The sequence below is a fragment of the Aotus nancymaae genome, unplaced genomic scaffold, assembly GCF_030222135.1.
Source record: "Aotus nancymaae isolate 86718 unplaced genomic scaffold, 86718_ANA_hifiasm-v0.15.2.pri h1tg000015l_1, whole genome shotgun sequence".
NCBI classification, from domain to species: domain Eukaryota; kingdom Metazoa; phylum Chordata; class Mammalia; order Primates; family Aotidae; genus Aotus; species Aotus nancymaae.
Genome location: NW_026988427.1, coordinates 10,503,359 through 10,523,115, shown reverse-complemented (window position 1 = coordinate 10,523,115; position 19,757 = coordinate 10,503,359). Strand labels below are relative to the sequence as shown.

Genomic DNA, 19,757 nt, shown 5'->3' with positions numbered 1-19,757 from the left:
TCATCTTGGACGTCTCCTTCCCTAGCTGGCTAAACAGTGGGTGCTTTCCCAGCACTGACGCTGCTGCACAGCCCAGGTGCCCTCCAGCAGCCCTTATGCGGGGGTGACAGAGGACTTATAGCATCTTGCCTAGTGTCATTCATTTCACAATGTCACCCCAGGTTCACACTTCCAACCTGAGAGGCATTAGTAAAAGAATTAGGATCACCGGAGGACGACGGACGGCAGAGGCCAAGCAAGAAGAGAGACGTGGCAGCAAGCAGGAGTCGGGGATAGTGTCATCGGTTCGGTGAAGTTTCTGTTCTCCGATTTGGGGATATTCCCCGCCCAAAAAATTCATGGAAAATTGACTAGTATTTAAGTGTGTAATAGATTGGAACTCAATGAAGACACAGACGTTCCTGTTGAGAGCAACCAGCTAATGATTACAGTTGAAAGACAATTTCTGTGATTGAGTTGTCATTTGGAAGATTAAACCCATTTCACGAGGACTTGGAGCCTGGTCTTTGCTTTGAGGAAGCAGTGGCTTGTCACCAAAAGCCACTTCTGATCTAAGACTCTACCCGGCATGCCTAATCAAGGAGAAGACTGCTATTTCTTTTTTCTATTCTGCACGTACCAAAGGTGACATTCCGTGTCACGTACCATGGGCATGTACCAAAGCCCCTTCCGTCGCCGTGAAGCTGCACTAGGAAGTGAAACTGTTCACACATTACGGCCAGAAGGGCGCTGTTCTCGACAGTGCGCAGGTTTCGCCACATGGAGATTGATAAAAAACGCAGTGAAATTCCTTGTTACTGGGAAAATCCGCCAACAGGATGTCAAAAATTAAACTGTGCTTTTCATCACAATAGAGGACGATATGTTGATGGCCTTTTCCTACCTCCGAGCAAAACTGTGTTGCCCGCTGCGCCTGAGTCACCAGAAGAGGAAGTGAAGGCTAAGCAACTTTCAGTTCAGCAGAACAAATTGTCTGTCCAGTCCAATCCTTCCCCTCCGCTGCGGAGTGTTACGGAAGTAGAAAGCTCGGAAAATGTTCCTAGCCCCAGGCATCCACCAGTTGTAATTAATGATGCAGATGAGGATGAGGATGATGAAGATGATGATGATCAGTTTTCTGAGGAAGGTGATGAAACAAAACACCTACCCTGCAACCGAGTCCAAGTTCACCATGGATTACGAGTGACTTCTGCCCGGAACCTGCAGTCAACTTAAAGCAAGGTGAATGTTTGAATTTTGGAATAAAAACTCTTGAGGAAATTAAGTCAAAGAAAATGAAGGAAAAATCTAAGAGGCAAGGTGAGGGTTCCTCAGGAGTTTCCAGTCTTTTACCCTGAGCCCATTCCAGGTCCTGGAAAGGAAACTGTTAGGACTGTGGTGAGGACATAAGTCTCTCCAGCAAACACGGAGAAGAATCCTTGGTTAGACTGAGTCTTACTGAGAGACCGGGGAAACGAAACCCTTCAGCAGGTGGTGACAGTGAGCCTCCATCAAAGCGCAGCCTGGCGCAGAGGCGAGGGAAGAAAGCTGAAGCTCCAGAAACTGACATTGACAAAACACCAAAGAAATCTCAAGTTTCCAAGTCTCTGAAGGAGCCATTAGGCATGTCAGCTGGTCCAAATAATGAGGAGGCAACAGAGAGAGGTAATAAAGTTGGTGCGATCCATGTGAAGACATTAGAAATTCTTCTTGAAAGAGCCAGTCAGAAACGTGGAGAATTGCAAACTAAACTCAAGACAGAAGGACCTTCAAAAACTGATGATTCTACTTCAGGTACAAGAAGCTCCTCCACTATCCGCATCAAAACCTTCTCTGAGGTCCTGGCTGAAAAAAAACATCGGCAGCAGGAAGCAGAGAGACAAAAAAGCAAAAGGGGTGCAACTTGCATCAAGCCCAAGACTGATAGTGAAATCAGAAAAACAGCAGTTCTCCCACCCATTGTTGCCAGCAAAGGACCATCAGAGGAGCCTGCAGGTAAAACAAAGTCTATGCAGGAGGTGCGCATCCAGACGCTGGAGGAAATTAACCTGGAGAAGGCACCGGGGGTGCGGCAGAGCTCTGAGGGCAGCGCAGCTCCCCGTCTCAACACGAGGCCACTCCAGGGGCAAGGCGGCTGCTGCGAATCACCAAAAAAACAGGGATAAAAGAAGAGAAGACATTTCAGGAAGGAAATGAAGTTGATTCTCAGAGCAGTATTAGAACAGAAGTTAAAGAGCCTTCAGGTGAGACCACAGGAGTTGACATTACTAAAATTCATGTCAAGAGATGTGAGACTGTGAGAGAGAAACACAGACAGAAACAGCAGGAGAGGGAAAAATCCGTCTTGACACCTCTTTGGGGAGATGTAGCCTCTTGCAATACCCAACTGGCAGAGAAACCAGTGCTCACGGCTATGCCAGGAGTCACAGGGCACCTGACCAAGCGGCTTCCCACAAAGTCATCCCAGAAGGTACAGGTAGAAACTCAGGGATTGGAGACTCAGTACTGAATGTGAAATGTGCAGCTCAGACCTTGGAAAAAGGGGTAAAGCTAAACCCAAAGTGAATGTGAAGCCATCTGTGGTTAACGTTGTATCAGCCCCCAAACTGGCCCCAAAACGCAAGGCAGTGGAGATGCACCCCGCTGTGAAGCCGCTGAGCTCCAGCAGTGTCCTGCAGGAAATCCCAGCCAAAAAAGCAGCTGTGGCTGTTGTCCCGCTCGTCTCTGAGGACGAATCAGCCACTGTGCCTGAAGCAGAAAATCCTAGAGACAGTCTTGCGTGGCCTCCAACCCAGTCCTCTTCAGATTCCTCACCCCCGGAGGTGTCTGGCCCTTCGTCATCCCAAATGAGCATGAAAAGTCGCCGACTCAGCTCTGCCTCAACAGGAAAGCCCCCGCTCTCTGCAGAGGATGATTTTGAGAAACTAATATGGGAGATTTCAGGAGGCAAATTGGAAGCCGAGATTGACCTGGATCCTGGGAAGGATGAAGATGATCTTCTGCTTGAGCTGTCAGAGATGACTGATAGCTGAAGGTGGTAGTGAGGACACTTAAAAAAAACACTCACCAAAAAACTGGACTTAGTTTCATCTGTTGTAACATTTACCTGAGATGATCATTTCTTTAGTCTAGAATTTGCTCCAAATCAGAAGTATACCTCTGAATTATCTGTATGTGTCCTGGATTCCTTGGGGTCAGATTTTTAAAGTTACTTTATAACCATTTTGTCCATTTGATGCCATTCATACAGGAGGGATTGCCCCACATCCTTCTTGAGTCTTGAGGTTTTCTGTAATGACAGAAAACATATTGCTATGAACATCAGACCCTGTGGCGTCCTGTGTGCACGGGTGTTTTCTTCACTCGGTGACGTTAGAAAACCAGATGGGAAACAGTGCTCAAGTCAAAGGAACACAAAAGAACAGAACAAGCTGACTCATGCTAAAGACGTGAGTTTTCCTTGGAGGATGCTTCCTGTAAGGCCATGTTGCTTGGCAATGAAGTAATTCTGTTCCAAGGAGAAAATCAAGCTGCTAAGGAAAATGCTCGCTGGCCCACAGTGTGTGGCTGATGCTGTCATTTTCCCCTGCTCCTGCCCTGCACCTGCTGACAGTCACTCTGTCAAGAAGGATGTGGGGAGTCCCCTCTGTATGGAGGAATAATCCAGATGATGAGGAACGTGTCTCTCACTGGCTTTGCTGTAGACAGGCAGCCGGAGTTGAGCTTCCTGTTGTCAATGAGGACCTAGGCTGTGATGGGAGAAGTGGTTGCTCTAGATACGGATCGATGGGCACATTCTGCAGTCCCGGGGAGCAGCTGCATTATCTGTATGTGGGCTGGGGTTGCGTGCACGGGGCTGGTGTATGTTGGCCGAGGTTGATGTATCCCAGAATCCCGTTTAACTGGAGGAGCCTCACGGCTCCTGGCCAGGGCAGCTGCTTCACACTAGTTGCAGCAGAGGTGGGAGGGGAGCCAGTTCCAGTGCAGGGTGAGCTCAGCAAAGGGAGGGGCTGGCCCAGAGCCCAGGTGTTCCTTGCACATCTCCCTTCTGACCCATAAGACATCGCTTTGCTTGTTTCTCTGAGATAGGCTTGGAATTATCAGTTTCAAACACTGTGACCTGCCATTCAGGGGTGGAAGGATTCTGGCCCTGGCTGGTCACTGTGAGGTCAGGGGCTATGTCCTTTTTCTTCCTTCTCATCCCAGAGCTCAGCCCTGGGCAGCCCATCTTGGGGACCCCAGTGACGTTCTGATGCACACAGCCCTGTGCTGAGATATAGCACGAGTGTGAAAAGGCTTCCTGCTCACCCTCTGCAGTCTGCTGAGTCCCACACAAATCCAGGGTCCTGTGTGGCTTCTGATGCAGGGTCAGGGAGAAGCGCGTGGGCTCCCTCCATGTTTGCTGTTGTGGTCCCGTCTGCTCCTGAAGTGTGCAACTAAGGATTAAAATAATAAATATCGTGTATAGCTCACCATCAGGGTTTAAAGTCCAATGAAATGGATGTTAACTGCAGTGGGAGCATAGGTATATTTAGGAAAGTTGAGTGACATAGAAACATTTTTACAAAAAAGAGGATACTTACCAGCCTCTTTCTGTGAGGAGACCCGGTCCTGGAGTCATGCCGTGCACTTGTGTGCTGCCTGTGTGAACACTGCCTACTTCACAGTGATGAGGGTGGCTTAGCCAGAGACCCGAGGCTCTGTCCCCCAGGGCTCTCCTGATGGTGTCCTTTGCCTTCCTTCACCACCAAGGAGGGTGGCCCAGCAGCAGCTCAGCCCCTGCTCTTACCCTCCCTCCTCCGTACATGCCAGCCGTGTGTCCTCAGCACCCAGCGCTGCCACAGGGCCTTCAGCAGCTCAGCCCCTGCTCTTACCCTCCCTCCTCCGTACACGCCAGCCATGTGTCCTCAGCACCCACCACAGAGCCTTCAGCAGCTCCCATGGCTGACAGTGACTTTACATTTCCTAGGTTTCCAGAATGACCTGGCCGGGGAGTGGACCAGAGAGACTTCCTCAGAACAAGTTCTGGCTGGTCACTCAGTGAAGTCTTCTTTGTCTGAGATGGGAATTTCATTTCTTTTGACCTCAGTGACAGGTCACCGTAGAATGTTCAAAAAAACTCATGCCACACTATGGGGTCCAGCTGCTTCTGTCTAGACCAATTTCTTTTGGTTGCAAATTATATCTTCTTTTTAAAAGACAGCATTTCTCCTGAGGAAAATGCTCTCTGCCATGCAGTCTGTCCCTGAAGCTGTCATCTATGGGTGCCATCCGGAACCAGTTCCAAGTTGGTAATGGGCTCTCGCAAACCTTTGCCCACCAAGAAATTCTGTGGCTCATCTATAATGTTCATGGTGAGATTTGCATATCTTAATTCGAATGAAATAGAAAGAAATCAAACGATGGAGACCTTGTCTATGGCCACACCACCCTGAACGCACCCAATCTCATCGCATGATGTAGGCCTCGCCTTCCGTTCCAGCTGCCACTCTCTGAGCTGCCATTTCACCCTGCACATGGCTGGGAGACTACTGGCTAAGACAGGAGGCAGCCTTCGCCCCTGCCTTCAAGCTATGTTCATTTCCATCAGATGGGCCACTTGTACTTAAAATGTCTTTCTAATTTTTTTATTTCCCCCAATTTTTATTTCCAGTTTATCTACAGATGTACACATTTTAGAGTTTTATGACTCAATTTGTATTCTTGATTTTTCTATCAAGATTTTTGCCTTAAATATTTCTCTCTATTTAGAAAAATGTCCTCCTGTTTCCCATGCCAATTTTATGCACACTTTTCCATAGAATAAATCCAGAAGAAATAAAACAACCTGCTGTCATCAGATCGGGAGAATCTTGGTACTAAGTGCAGTATGAGACAGCCCATGAGAGGGGATTACAGGCCAAAGTCTTCTGAATCGAGACATCCAAATCTGAAACCAAATATTAGAACAGACTAAATAGAGATTTCTAAAAACAAAAACAAGTCATTTCATGATTTGAAACAGAATTTGGCCTAGATTAAAGGTTTTGGGGATTGTTTTAAAGAAAATTTTAAGAGATAAATACAACTAAATGAATATAAATAGTTATAAAATAGAAAAAATATGGGGTTATAAAGGGGGCTTATGAAATTCTTATTATGAACCTCTTGTAAGAGTTTTGCCATCTTGGCCAGGCTGGTCTTGAACTCCTGACCTCAGGTGATCCACCCACCTTAGCCTCCCAAAGTGCTAAGATTACAGGCGTGAGCCACTGTGCTCGGGCATATAACCTCATAATTTCTAATCCCAATATAAACTGATTGGGATAGATTTGTTTATAATATAATATTAAAATTAGCTACAATATTAAACATACACAAATATAAAACTAAAATTTTGGTTAAAAAGTATGCTCTTCTTAAGATATTAACTTTTTCTCAATGAGAATATAAGAAGTAACAATTTTGTATTCTAAAATATATTTCTTTGTAAAACTTCTCAGACTTATGCATTTTGATTTTTACTGTGTCTCTTTACATGAAATTTGCAGGTCCCACATCATTGCCTTCTGTTTCTTTCTTCCTGGGAAGGATGTATCTTTATACTTGTTTGGGATAAGAACTCTCCTTTTCTTTGAGACAGAGTCTCTCTTTGTCGCCCAGGCTGAAGTGCAATGGCACAATCTTGGCTTATGGCTCACTGCAACCTCCACCTCCAGGGTTCAAGTGAATCTCCTGCCCTCAGCCTCCCGAGTAGCTGGGATTACACGCACCCACCACCATCCCTGGCTAATTTTTTTGTTTGTTTGTTTATTTGTTTTTTAGTACAGATGGAGTTTCTCTATGTTGGCCAGGCTGGTTTTGAACTCCTCACCTCAAGTGATCTGCCTGCCTCGGCCTCCCAAAGTGCTGGGATTATGGACATGAACCTCCACACCCAACCTCTCCTTCAAGTTTTCATCAGCTCCTTCAACTTCCCCCCAGGTTCTAATTCTGTCACTGTAATACCAAAATGCTTGCCTTTAAGGTCTAAAAAGCCAGTATTTGTCTCAGCTGTGCATGGTTTTGTGCTCCTGGCTTTTGCTGTGTCTGGAGCAGGCGAGGAGCTCGATTTCCGCTCATAGCCCTCTTCCTCACCGCACCTGCTCATGGCCCGGGGCACACTTTACCTGTGTCTCATTAACCTCGAGGGCCCTGCTCGTCGGCGTGGCTTCCAGTCATTCAGTGGACTTCATTGAGGTGCTGCGCACTCTCAGGCAGGCCTCGGTGCAGCCTGCTCAGGTAGCTGCTCAGGTCAGCCGTCAGCAAGATGGATGGGTCCTAGATTTAATTCATCAAACCACTGATGCACCAGCCCCGACGGCACATTTTCAGTTAACTTCCGTTAGCTGCCCGTGCAGAGTTGGTCAGTTGAAGGAAAGTTTATTCCTGGCACAGCCGTTAAGTGGCAGTTGGTTTGGAATGTCCTGAGTTCTGAGCCAGCTTGGGGGCCAAGCAGACCCCTAGTCCCTCGGGGTGGTCACTGGTCATGTGCTCACTGCAGAGCAAGGTCGGGGCTGGAGGTTTCTGTTTGAATGACTGGAGCTCTTCTCTGGAGCCGCCTCCCAGCACCCACCTTCCTGAAGAGACCTTTGGGGAGGAGGATTGAGAAAGGGAGTGAAAAGAGCTCCTGGTTCAGGGTCCAGGCCTGGATTTGGAGGTCTCAGGTGTTCAGGGACCTCTGCCCTAGAGAACCATCTACATTCTTGTCCCAGATCCTTCAATCCTGAGTTCTGTGACTCTGGGCAGGTCACTTCAAATCCCTCATTTCACGTTCCTGAGCTGTCAACTGTGGGTGGCGGCCCCTGCCCTGCCCATCCCTCTAGGCTGATGTGGGCATCTCAGGAAATAACAGATACTGTGCATGAGCTCTAAAGCATCAGGCCCATGTGAAACAGGAAGAAAATCCCATCCTCCACTGCCCTGGTGCCCCGCAAGCACCTTCTCTATATTAATCACCACCAACAGCCGGATTTCTTTTTTTTTTTTGAGAGGAAGTTCTGCCCTGTTTCTGGGCTCTGGGAGGGGGAACTCCCAGCCAGGCTCAGCCTGCTCAGAGACATGCAGGGATGGGAGCTGGGTTCTGGGTTCTCGACTCTGAAAAACGGGAGGAGGTTGTGCCTGGGTCAGTGTGTCCTGGAGGAGTGGGCCTGGCCTCACTGGACACTGGACACTCAGCAGGTAGGGCTGAAGGAGAGATTAAAAACAAAAAAACAAAACAAACATACACATACAAACAGCCAGGGAACTGAGTTTACTTTTAGCCCCAACGAAAACAATCCATCGGACCCAAGTCCCTTTAAAAATAAGGAACTCGCCAGGCGCAGTGGCTCACGCCTGTAATCTCAGCACTTTGGGAGGCCAAGGTGGGTGGATCACCTGAGGTCAGCAGTTAAATACAAGCCTGGCCAACATGCTGAAATCCCGTCTCTACTCAAAACAAAAATTAGCTGGGCGTGGTAGCACGCGCCGGTAATCCCAGCTACCCGGGAGGCTGAGGTAGGAGAATCGCTTGAACCTGCGAGGCCAAGTTTGCAGTGAGCCAAGATCGCGTCACTCCGTTCCAGCCTGGACAACAGAGTGAGACTCCATCTCGAAAACAAAAACAAAACCAGAAAACCCAGAAACTCAAAACCGCAGCTCCTAGTCCTGTCCCTCCCTTTCCCCAACTCTTGGCCTTTTCTGGGGAGAGGAATGGGGGCCGGGGGCTCTCACCTGGACTCCTGGACCTCAATGCCTCTACTCTGCAGAGTTTTGATGTAGGTCTCCTCTGGACCTCAATTTATCTAGGCGTTGCTTTTAAAAGGAAAATTGAAACCCACGATGCACTGAACTTACTCTACAAAACCAAACCCCTGGTTCTGCTGACCCTGCTCACTTCCTTCCCTGTGGATCCCGAGCCCATGCACAGTTTTTATTCATTACCCCAGGAAGGTTGGTTGGATAAAGTTCAGGGGTTTAAAAATAATTATGTTCTCAGTGGGAGGTTGTGCCTTGCCCGGATGCCTGCCCGAAGTCTCAGCTATAGCCTCCTTCCTGCTGCCTTTCCAGCTGGGCGGCCTGGCCCTGCAGGCTCTCTGCCCATCACCCAAGTCTGTGGAGACACTTGTAGTAGGTGCAACCTCCAATGACTTCCTGCAGACTGGGTGAGGCGCTGCCCTTAACAGAGCTTTGCGGGGCCTGAGTTCACTTAGGCATCTGTGGGATTCTCTGCACTCCACTTTTGGGGTGGAGGTGAGCAATTGCTGGTACCCCTGCCCCTGCCTCAGGTCAAAGGAGTTTTCCCAACAGCTGTCAGGAGACCAAGCCCAAGCAGCAGGCAGCAAAAGTGGCTGTGACTTCCACCTTCCAGGCCAGTGTGTCCCAGGAGAGCACGGCGTGATGCTGCCGACCTCCAGCAGCATCGCAGAGACTCCGCTGACCTCAGCCTGTCTCACCTCACGGGTGCTCCCTGCTGCTCTTACGAAATAGGAAATCAGGCCCTGCCTGCGGATCTTGATCCTCAGATCACCGCGCCCAGGCACCTGAGGACAGTTAGAATTCCAGGCAGAGGAGATCCTGAGCACGGTAATCCCTGGAAATAACAGAAATGCCAGGGACAAGTCCAGATCCTCAACAACTATGAAATTGAGAAAGCTCAAGCAGAAATTTCCAGGGAACCAGGTACCATCCGTGTGCCAGGGCTGGGGATAGAAAACGGACCAGGTCTGTCTCTGACAGGTTGAGCACGTGGAGTGGGAAGGAAGGATCTGGAAGGCCAGGAGGGTGGAGGGAACTGCAGGGGGTGGGTGGTGGAGGGTGGCGCCAGGCTTCAGCCTCCTCCTCCCACTGCCCACCCCACCCCCAGGAGCCCTTTGTGAGGGGGAGGCCCCAGCTCTGTGATGGGGGCTGGGTGTGTTAGTGATACAGGGCTGAGCCCCTGCCCCACTCCCTGGAAGATGCATTTCATCCTCTTCTCTGTGTGGAGCCTGGTGATCCTGACCTTCTTACGCCCCAGCACTCCCAGGGAACCGACCTCAGGTCCTCCCAGAAAAAGGAACGGCGGGAAGGTAAGGAGCCCTCAGCCCACACCCAGCACAGAATGATTCTATTTTTCCTGCTCTTTTCCACTTTCCAAATCAACCAGACGCGCTCCTGTGATGGGAAGTCTCATTATCCCTCTAGGGACAGCAGGGCAGGCAGGGGTTGGAGTGGGCACAGTATTTCCATCCCAAGCTCCCACACCATCTGTGGGGGTGCACGGGAGGCGTCAGGGCAAAAACAAACCCCGGAACTCAGCGGTGAGGACCCGACCGTGAGAGGGTGAGGTCTCTGGGAGGACAGGCCCTGAGCCCCAGCTCATCAGCCGCCTTCCTGGGCAGGTGCCTTGGGGCCCAGCCTCTGTGTGGGGTGCTCTGGGGGCTGTGCGGAGCCCCTGAGAGCCTCCCACCTGAGACTGGAGCCGCCTCTGGCCTCCTCAGAAGCAGAATCCTCCCTGCCAGCTGAGAGGCGCCTGCAGGACACAAGTGTGTGTGTTTCCCGAGCAGCGGAACAGGCACTGAGGACGCCCAGGGCAGGTCTCATGCAGAAAACCCCTCTGTGCTGTTCAAAGAAGGAAACCAGAAAATGTTGTTACGCACTTTAGAAATGAGTGAAAGGAAAGAGCACACAGGGCTCCGTGAGCTGAGAAAGTGTGTCGTTCACAAGCGCTGTGGGTCTGCAGCTGTGGGGACAGGAGCCTGAGACCCGGCTGTGCCCTCACTCTTTCTGGTCTCTCAGGGTCAAGCTGAAGTGAAGGGCTGGCTCCCTGTATCTTTTTATCAGAAATAAAAAGATGAATCTGAAAGGCAAGGCTCTGACGGTCCCAGGAACCCCCAGAGGTGACAGCTTTACCTGTCCCTAGGAATGAGCTCCATATCTCCAAGAAATTCATCTGCAGAGGCCTGAGGGGAAGCTCCTAGGAGGGAAATTGGAACCTGGGATTTCTCTCCATGGGATGAAGGCATGGGGGTCCAGGGAACAGGTGTTGCCCAGGAGGACAATGTTGGGAAGGGAACCTGGGATCTGTCTCCAATTCCCTGCTGGGATGAAGCCAAGAGGGACTCTGTGGGGGAGGGGACCAGTGACCGCCTGGATGTGCAGGAGGGGCTCCAGGTCCATGCGGGCAGCTGTTTAACTCAGCTAAGGCTGAGTGCTCTTTGAGACTGCCCCTGTCCTCTCTGCCCAGGAGGTCGTCGTGACCCCCATGAGGAGGTGTGTCGGGAAGCACTTAGTAAATGACAAAGCACTGCCCACCGGGCACCTGGCTATCACGCTTGGGCCACGTGGCCTTGGACACAGATGCTGGGGCTCCAGGGTCTAATCCTCTCCCTGAAGTCTCCCCTAAGGGCACTTGCACTCAGCCTCCTGTAAGTCCCAGTTCCCTCCCTCGCCACCATAACCCACTCCTGCTTTCCAGCTTGCCGAAGTCTCTTGAAGAACTGGAGAATGCTCAGGTCTACACTCACCTGCTGGAAAAGTGAGGCTCTTTCCCCTTCTTCCTCGTGTCCTCCTTCCTACCAGGGCCTGGGGTGGATCTGGGAAGGGGAGGTCACAGCTGGGATGTAACTAAAGCCCTGGGGCAGGGATAGGCAGAGCTTTGTGAAGTCAGCGTGGGGGCTCTGGAGGGGCGTGGGCCACGGGTGTGCAGTGCTCCCGGCTGCAGCCTGTGCCTCCTGTCTGCTGCAGGGGCCTGAGGAAGCTCCCTGGGGACGGCAGCTCCCATCACCTTCCACACCAAGACTGACCAGGGCCAGTGTTCAAACGAGCACCTGCCAGGAACCACTGGCCACATGAGGGCATGGGAGCTTGTCCCCATGGGCTTGTCCCCACCAGCTTGTCCCCATGGGCTTCCCCCACCAGCTTGTCCCCATGGGCTCCCCCAGCTCCTCTGGCCTCCATGCCATCACCAGACCTGAAGACCTCCATAGGGTCCTTTGAGTCACTGTCAACCCTGAGCGCCTCCCAGACACCAGAGCCTTTGTGTCCCCTGAAGCACCCTTCACACCGGCCACATTCGGGTACCCTATTACCAAACCCGACCACCTCCATAGAATCCTTGGGGTCTCTGTCATCCCTGAGCTCCTCCCAGCCACCGGAGCCTTTGCGTCCCCTGAAGCATCCTTCACACAAGCCACGTGGGCGTTCCCCTCCCCGACATCGGAACCCTGGCTGGGTGTCCTGGTCCGACTCCACTCAGGCTGATTCTCAAACTGACGCCACAACATGCCCAATGTGCAACGCCCCTGAGCGCTCCTGTCTACACAGCTGGTGGGTGCCTTTGCCTTCCAGCGCTCGAGTGATCCGAGGCCTTGGTTGCTGCAGTGATCCTGACCTGGACCTCTCCTGGAGCCAGGAGGCTGCTAGAGCCTGGTGCCTCTGCACCTCCTCACAGTGCCCATTCCAGTGCCCTACTCCTCCCACCCACCTACCAAAGGCTTCCTTCTAAGGAGACCCCACACGCAGGCAGGGGAAGGCAGAGGTCCCACTTTCCTCAGCCTGGACGTGCCAAAGCTGCTGGACACACAAGACACCAAAATCCCAGACGCCACCCTGAACACCGCACATCCAACCTCCACCAACAATTGGGACTCTCCCGAGGACAACTTGGAGGACCCCACAGATGCGGGAAACGTGTGTTCTAATGGACTGGGAAAGGCGGAGGTGGGGTCCAAATCTCCAGTCCCTGGAGCCGGTACATTTCCTTGGGAGGCTTGGCCCCCGCAGAGACGTCTTCCACAGCGCTGCACACAGACACCTCCCACTGCAATACAAAGGCCCCTGCCAGAGACCTCATGTCCATCCTTCCTTCTAGAGGATCCGAACTCACTTAGAAAATTGCCAGCACGGGAGGGATAACGTCAGCTGTGCCCACCACCGGAGAACCAGACACTTTGGACCTTTGTCAGCATTGCCCCCAGAATGGGCTCTCTGCTAGGGAAGAAGCTCAGGAATTGTTCTTTTGCGATGCCATTCTCTCCTAACAGAACTGCGGATTCCACGTGTAGACCGCAAACTTCTGTTCTCCACAGGTTCCCACCAGCTTTACCCCGACCCACAGTTTAGAGAATCACAACGTTTTTTGTGTGTTTTTGTTTTCTGTAATGGAGTCTTGCTCTGTTGCCCAGGCTGGAGGGCAGTGGTACCATCTCGGCTCACCACAACCTCCACCTCCCAGATGCAAGCCATTCTCCTGCCTCAGCCTCCCAAATAGCTGGGATTACAGGCACATGCCACCACACCCAGCTAATTTTTTTAGTTTTAGTACAGACTGGGTTTCGTCATGTTGGCCAGGCTTGTATTAAACTCCTGACCTCAAATGATCCGCCTCCTTGGCCTCCCAAAGCGCTGGGATTACAGGCTTGGGCCACTGTGCCCGGCCGAATCATAAATTTTGAACCTCAAAAAATGCTGCCAACCTCCAATGAGAGTGAAATATTTTCTTTGTCTAATTTTAGTTATTGTCTAGCCAAATGGTATCAATGTCATATTTTAAAATTTCATTGGCAGCAAGGACTGCACTAGAGATGGGTGACTTCCTTTTTTTGGAAACATGATAAAGACCCACAGCAAGTGGACTCTGGAAATAAGCCACCAGAAGCATGTGGGCTCACACTGGCCTCCGGGGGACTATTTTGCAGATAACTGTGTCAGGTTTGTGAGGTCTGATTTTTTTTTTTTTTTTTTTTTTTTTTTTTTTGAGACGGAGTTTTCGCTCTTGATACCCAGGCTGGAGCGCAATGGCGCGATCTCGGCTCACCGCAATCTCCGCCTCCTGGGTTCAGGCAATTCTCCTGCCTCAGCCTCCTAAGTAGCTGGGATTACAGGCACGCGCCACCGTGCCCAGCTAATTTTTTGTATTAGTAGAGACGGGGTTTCACCATATTGACCAAGATGGTCTCGATCTCTTGACCTCGTGATCCACCCGCCTCGGCCTCCCAAAGTGCTGGGATTACAGGCTTGAGCCACCGTGCCCGGCCCAGGTCTGATTTTTAAAATGAAGCAACAATCATATAAAGATTTTCAAACAAATGAGTCAGATATATGGCAGCATTTCTATTTTATCCTGCGGCAAAATAATTCTTCCTAATTTTAATATTATTTTGTTCCTTAAATTGTAATACATGCAGATGATATTATCCCTGTTTCCAGGATTTGACAAAGTCTTAATGTTTAGCCAACATGACTTAGGCTGATGAACTACTTAGAAGGATTCATTTTTTTTTTTGAGACAGAGTCTTGCTCGGTCACGCAAACTAAAGTTGTGGCACGATCTCGGCTAACTGCAACCTCCGCCTCCCAAGTTCAGGTGATTCTCGTGCCTCGGCCTCCCCAGTAGCTGGGATTACAGACATGCACCACTGTCCCCGGCACAATGGGTTGTGCAAAGCTGCAAGGCACAGTGCGCATGAAAGCGACACTCCCATCAGCCGCTGTGCCTGCAGCCACCATACATCACTGCAGAGGATCCGTGTGTCCAACCTCCAGGGTGACTTGTGCCTTTAATCTGGAAGAACTAAACAAGTGAGTCCAATCTATTACAAAAATACTGTCAAATTTCCAGACCGTTTTTTTTCCTTTTTTTGAGACAGGGTCTCACACTCAGGCTGGAGTGCCGTGGCGCATCACAGTTCACTGTAGCTTTGACCTCCTGGGCTCAAATGATCCTCCCGCCTCAGTCTCCCAAGTAGCTGGGACCAACAGGTCTGCGCCATCACGCCTGGCCAATTTCTAGATTTTCTTTGGTAGAGATTGTGTTGTCCTGGCTGGTCTTGATCTCCTGGCCTCAAGTGATCCTCCCACCTCAGCCTCCCAAAGTGTGGGATTCCAGGCATGAGCCACCATGTCTGACCTTGGTTTCGGAATAGATTTTTATTTACAACAGGTTTCATGCTGATTTCCGTAAATCAGGCACTCCAGACACAATGAACAGGGTGGCAATTATATGTTGACTTCTTAACACTCCGCAAGATAAAGATCTTTTCCAAATAAGCAAAAAAACTAGTCATTGTACAATATTAGCCTCTAAGAGAAATCTCCCTTTATAGACTACAGTATCGCTGCCAGTTTCATGCACTTTTGTTTTGTAAAGAACTCCACAGGAAGAACTTTCCCCATTCTTTCCCAGTAGACACAGCTACATCTTCTGTCACACACAAACCATTGGCACGGTACAGCACGTCCAGATGCAGAGACTCAAGGGGTTTCACAGTTGCTTCCCTAACGCATGCCAGGAGGCTGGTCAGATTTGTAGCCATTCCCGTAAGAGGATTAATCTTTATAACTGTGTCCCTGCCATATGGATGGTTTGCAGTTCCCAAACATGAGCCAGTGTCTGGGTTACTCAGAGGTGTGCCATGGTGCCCTCCCTTGGCTGTTTTGTAATGACCAGAACAGCCCATTTCCCCGTGGACAGGCAGGCCAAGCTCTCCACATCCCAGTACCACAGTTATGCAAAGGATACGGATGGAACTCACATTCAGAAAGCTAGAAAACAAGGCTGTGCCGGGCACAGTGGATGAGCAGTGAGAGCTGCTAATGTCTTTTCCAGAAGCATGAGTGAGCCAGCTCTTTGGTTCTGAGCATTTCTGTGCTTCAGCGTTTCTCTCCCTTATTCACAGTAAAGACATCTGCAGCTCTTCCTTCCTCCTGAGATCAGAAACTGGAGCAGCCACCGCCTGCTCCTGAGATTTTCACGATCTCTGCCATTTGTTAGCAATGACCACTTAGCCAGACGTCTCAGCGCAGGGATCCCCCTTAACCCGCAGCAGCAAGGCTCCCACCACCCTTTCTTTTAATTCCCGCCTTAATTTGATGCTGGTAACACTTTGCTTACCTATTTCCAATGGCAACAAATATTTTGTAGAATGTGGAAGTTTATTTTGTAGACTGTGGTCCCTGGAGTGAAAGAACTCTCCACCTACCACCTCTGTGACATGTGTAAGTCACTCATGTGGAAAACAGGGATAGAAGTTAATGACGCTGCAGGGCAGGGGACATGCGCTAATATAAAACTCTTGGCGTGGTTCCTACTGGATAATTTTGCTATTATCATTGCTTGTATTTTTGTCACATTATAACCAACTTAGCTTTACTTGTTAAAGTGCAGCACACACAATTGTTTTTTTTATAGAATTAATTTAATTTTCTAGTACAAAAGCTAGTGTTTTATATGTGTTAAAAATTGAGTCTCATTGAAAAAATAAACTGAATATTCTTCCAAGTAAATTTCAATTTTTTTTTTTTTTTGCCACATGATATTTAGTGGTTTCTACTTTGACATTAAAGGACTGTTTTTGTGATCCCAAAGCCATTGCCACTTTTACTTTGAACCAGATGGACTCATGGGGTGCTTCAGGGCCAACTCTGTTTTCTCCATGCCGCCTATTCCTTGCTGTTCGTTCCGAGTCCCTGAGCGAAATCTGGGATATTCATGGCCTACCTACTTAAGTACAGAAAAAAAAAATCCTCCGGTCATCTCCAGTAACAAGAGGCCTGATTTCAGTCATTAAACTGAGCAGTGTGGTGTCATCAAATGGCCACATTGCATTGGAGAGCCAAGCTTCCTCTCCCAGAGCAGCCTGCCTGGGCAGGGGCCCTGCAGAGCCAGGCCAGTGGGGAGCCCCGGACCCCTCTCACGAGCCCCACCCACCACCTTAGCCTCTGACCCCTCCACGTCCATCTGGGAGAGTGCTGGGGGAACGTGGAAGAGCAAGGAAAGTGCCAGTGATGGGCACTGTCCAGCCAGGAGCCCACAATGGCTGGGGCGCGCAGACACTTCATGGGAGGCATTCCCTGCCACTGCCAGGGGCCTGGCACCTACATGTCATGGTGTGGGGAAGCCTTCCTCTGGCTGGCCCCATAGTCGCCCCCTGGTCCTCCCTCACTGGCAACACCCTTGTTGTTGCCATCTTCCCCTGCCCTGGTCCACGGGCTCTGAAACTGGGCCCTTCTTTTGCTCAGGGCGGACCTCCTCTCACCGGATGGAGGGAGAGCAGCTACTCCCAGGGTGGCATCTTCGGCCAGCCCTTTGTTCCTGATGGCTTGAGGACGGTCAGAAAAGAGCCCCCTTGGCTCCCCAAAAGCCGGGGGAACGCGGGCAGGTTCTCAGAGTTGGTCCCTGGACGCCCCTTGTGGGGGCAGGTGCAGGGTTACAGTCACGGAAAAGCTGAAAACTCTTTCAAGAACTCCCTTCACCCCTCCCTGTCTTGGTGCTTCCCAAGTTGCTGCAAGGGCTGTGCCTGCCTCGGCCCCGCCTGTCCAGGTCCTGCCTGCGCCGTCCAGGGCCTCCTGCTGCTCGCCTTAGGCCTTGGGGCTGTGTAAGTGATCTAAATTCATACATTTTTTTCTTCCCATTTTCTATTTGTTACTTTTACCAATTCATTTAAAAGAACGTTTGTGGGCTTGCCCCGTCCCTGCCTCCCCGTCTTGTCCACCCCTCACTCCCTGAGTCTCCCCAGAACCATGCCAGTGCAAGAGGAGAAGCTCAAGTGGCCACCATGTCCGGGGCTTACTTCCGGAAGGAGTCGGGTGCACTGGGGCCTGAGGAGAACGTTCTTTCCTTGCACGACATCCGGATGTCGCAGGAGAAGCTCCCGACCCGCCTGCCTCGCCTGGCGCTTTCTTCCTGGGGCGCAGGCGCAGAGGCTGCGCTCAAAGCCTGAACTCCCCTTGTGGCTGCAAAAGGACGTTTTGACAAGCGACGGATTCGTTCTGTGGACTTCCCAAGATAGACGGGGAGGGTCGGAGGACCGTGTTCCCTGCGGATGCCAGTGTGACGGACCGCCACAAAATGGGGCCCCATTTCCACGGGTTTGGCTCCCAGATCCCGCATTTTGACAGTCTTGAGAATGCAACTATTTCCCAGTCTCTGCTGCAGAACTTCTATTGGACTTGCCGCATCATGGACTCCTCCCAAAATACGTACAACGAAGACGCTGTAGCCCTGCTAGCCAGGCTAGAAGAGATGGAGAGGGGCTTATTTCAAACAAGGCAGAAAGGACTGCATGACTTTCAGTGTGAGAGGAAGGGCAGGCTTCTTGGATCACAGCTTCCAACCTCGTTCAGAATTACAAAAAGAGAGAAATCAGTGACATGGAAGAAGGAAGGCCAGAAGAACACAGAATGGTCCCTGTAGACAGAGCCCTCCGTGCGTCCTTGATAGAATCCAGTTGACCTCGTACAGGACCAGAATCCTGTCCCATTTCATGGCTTATTTCCTGCAGCCATAGGGAATTGTAGGGAATTGGACATGCTGTGTTTTTGAGTTAAAAGGCCTTGGCTGTGGGTCAGCAGGGCCTTTTAGCACAAAAAAAATCAAAGTACTTCCTAAATAAGGATCATTGCCATACACCTCACAGTAGACTTGCAACTGGGATTGCTTCTGTCTGGGAGTTTGGACAGCTTCACATATCCAGTGTCACTAGCCACAAAGGACAGGTACGTATTGGGTCATCTTCACCTGTTCACAAAATGTTCGCTTGATCTTATTTGCCTCATCTTCCTCATGGTTGTACAGAGGATGCCACCCCCCATCCCCCGCCATGCTGCCCTGACTTGTAAGTATCCCCTGCTGCCTGCCTGCAGGGAGTTACCCCAATTTCCAGAAACAGTCACCAAGAATAAAGGAGGAAAAGGGAAAGGCAGATGAAAGGCATGGCTTTACTAAAGAAAATATTTTGGCTTCATACTCTGTACTCAGGTCTTAATGAACTGGAATTTGCATAACTCAGCCGTCCACCTGGAAGAGAAATGGTTAAACTGAGCCTGTGTTTGCCTCTGAGAGCCTAAGAGCACCCGAACACTTACTCCACTCCTTGTCTAGAAAAGCTGTTGGGGAGTCGTTTGGAATTGCAGAGTAGTTATTAAAAGGTGTTAACCAGCCTGCATGACATCTGGAAGTCAGGACTTGGTTGCTGACTGTGACGGGTCCTGTTTGAGAAACCTGACATTGCAAACGTAAGTGGGCAGAAGCCTTCATCGTGTCTTTCTCCTTTCAGTAAGTTTCGCGATGTCTCCTGGAGATCAAGGATGCAAACAGGCTGAGAAAGAAACTGTGCTCCTTGGGTCCATTGGACTGTTCGCAGGGCATCACTGACACCCCACACCCCTCTGACACCCCGCAACTAGCAAATAATGTCTTTGTGGTTGGAAAATATAGAGGAATTTGGGTTTATAGATTGTGCAGATGCAAACTTAGATGATCTTGATGCAAACTTAGAATGACAGAAATGCAGGCTGAATGACAGAAATGCAGGCCGGGCATGGTGGCTCACGCCTGTAACCCCAGGACTTTGGGAGGCCAAGGTGGGTGGATTACTTGAGGTCAGGAGTTCAAGATCAGCCTAGCCAATGTGGTGAAACTCCATCTCTACTGAAAATACAAAAATTAGCTGGGTGTGGTGGTGCGCACCTGTAATTCCAGCTATTCGGGAGGCTGAGGCAGGAGACTAGCTTGAACCTGGGAGGTGGAGGTTGCAGTGAGCCGAGATCGTGTCACTGCACTTCAGCCTGGGTGACAGAGCAAGAAAAAAAAAAAAAAAGACATAAATACTTTTAAAATGCCTGTTTTAAGATGGAATTGAAGTTTTTATAATTTGATTTTAGTGCTAAATAAATGACTGGCTTTGCACACACACACACATACAAAACCATTTGTGGTCCCCAGGAAAACAGAATTAAGGTATAAGCTTCTAAATTTTTATATAAATTTATAAATTTAAAGACTTAGGCTTAGCTGTTGC

General features: G+C 50.2%; 2 pseudogenes; both read left to right on the top strand.

Moving 5' to 3' along the window:
• Positions 1–723: 723 nt before the first annotated feature.
• Positions 724–3,030, top strand: LOC105716771 (zinc finger CCCH domain-containing protein 11A-like; annotated as a pseudogene).
• A 14,483-nt stretch (positions 3,031–17,513) lies between these two features.
• LOC105716762 (DNA replication complex GINS protein PSF3-like) lies at positions 17,514–18,284 on the top strand (annotated as a pseudogene).
• Positions 18,285–19,757: the final 1,473 nt, after the last annotated feature.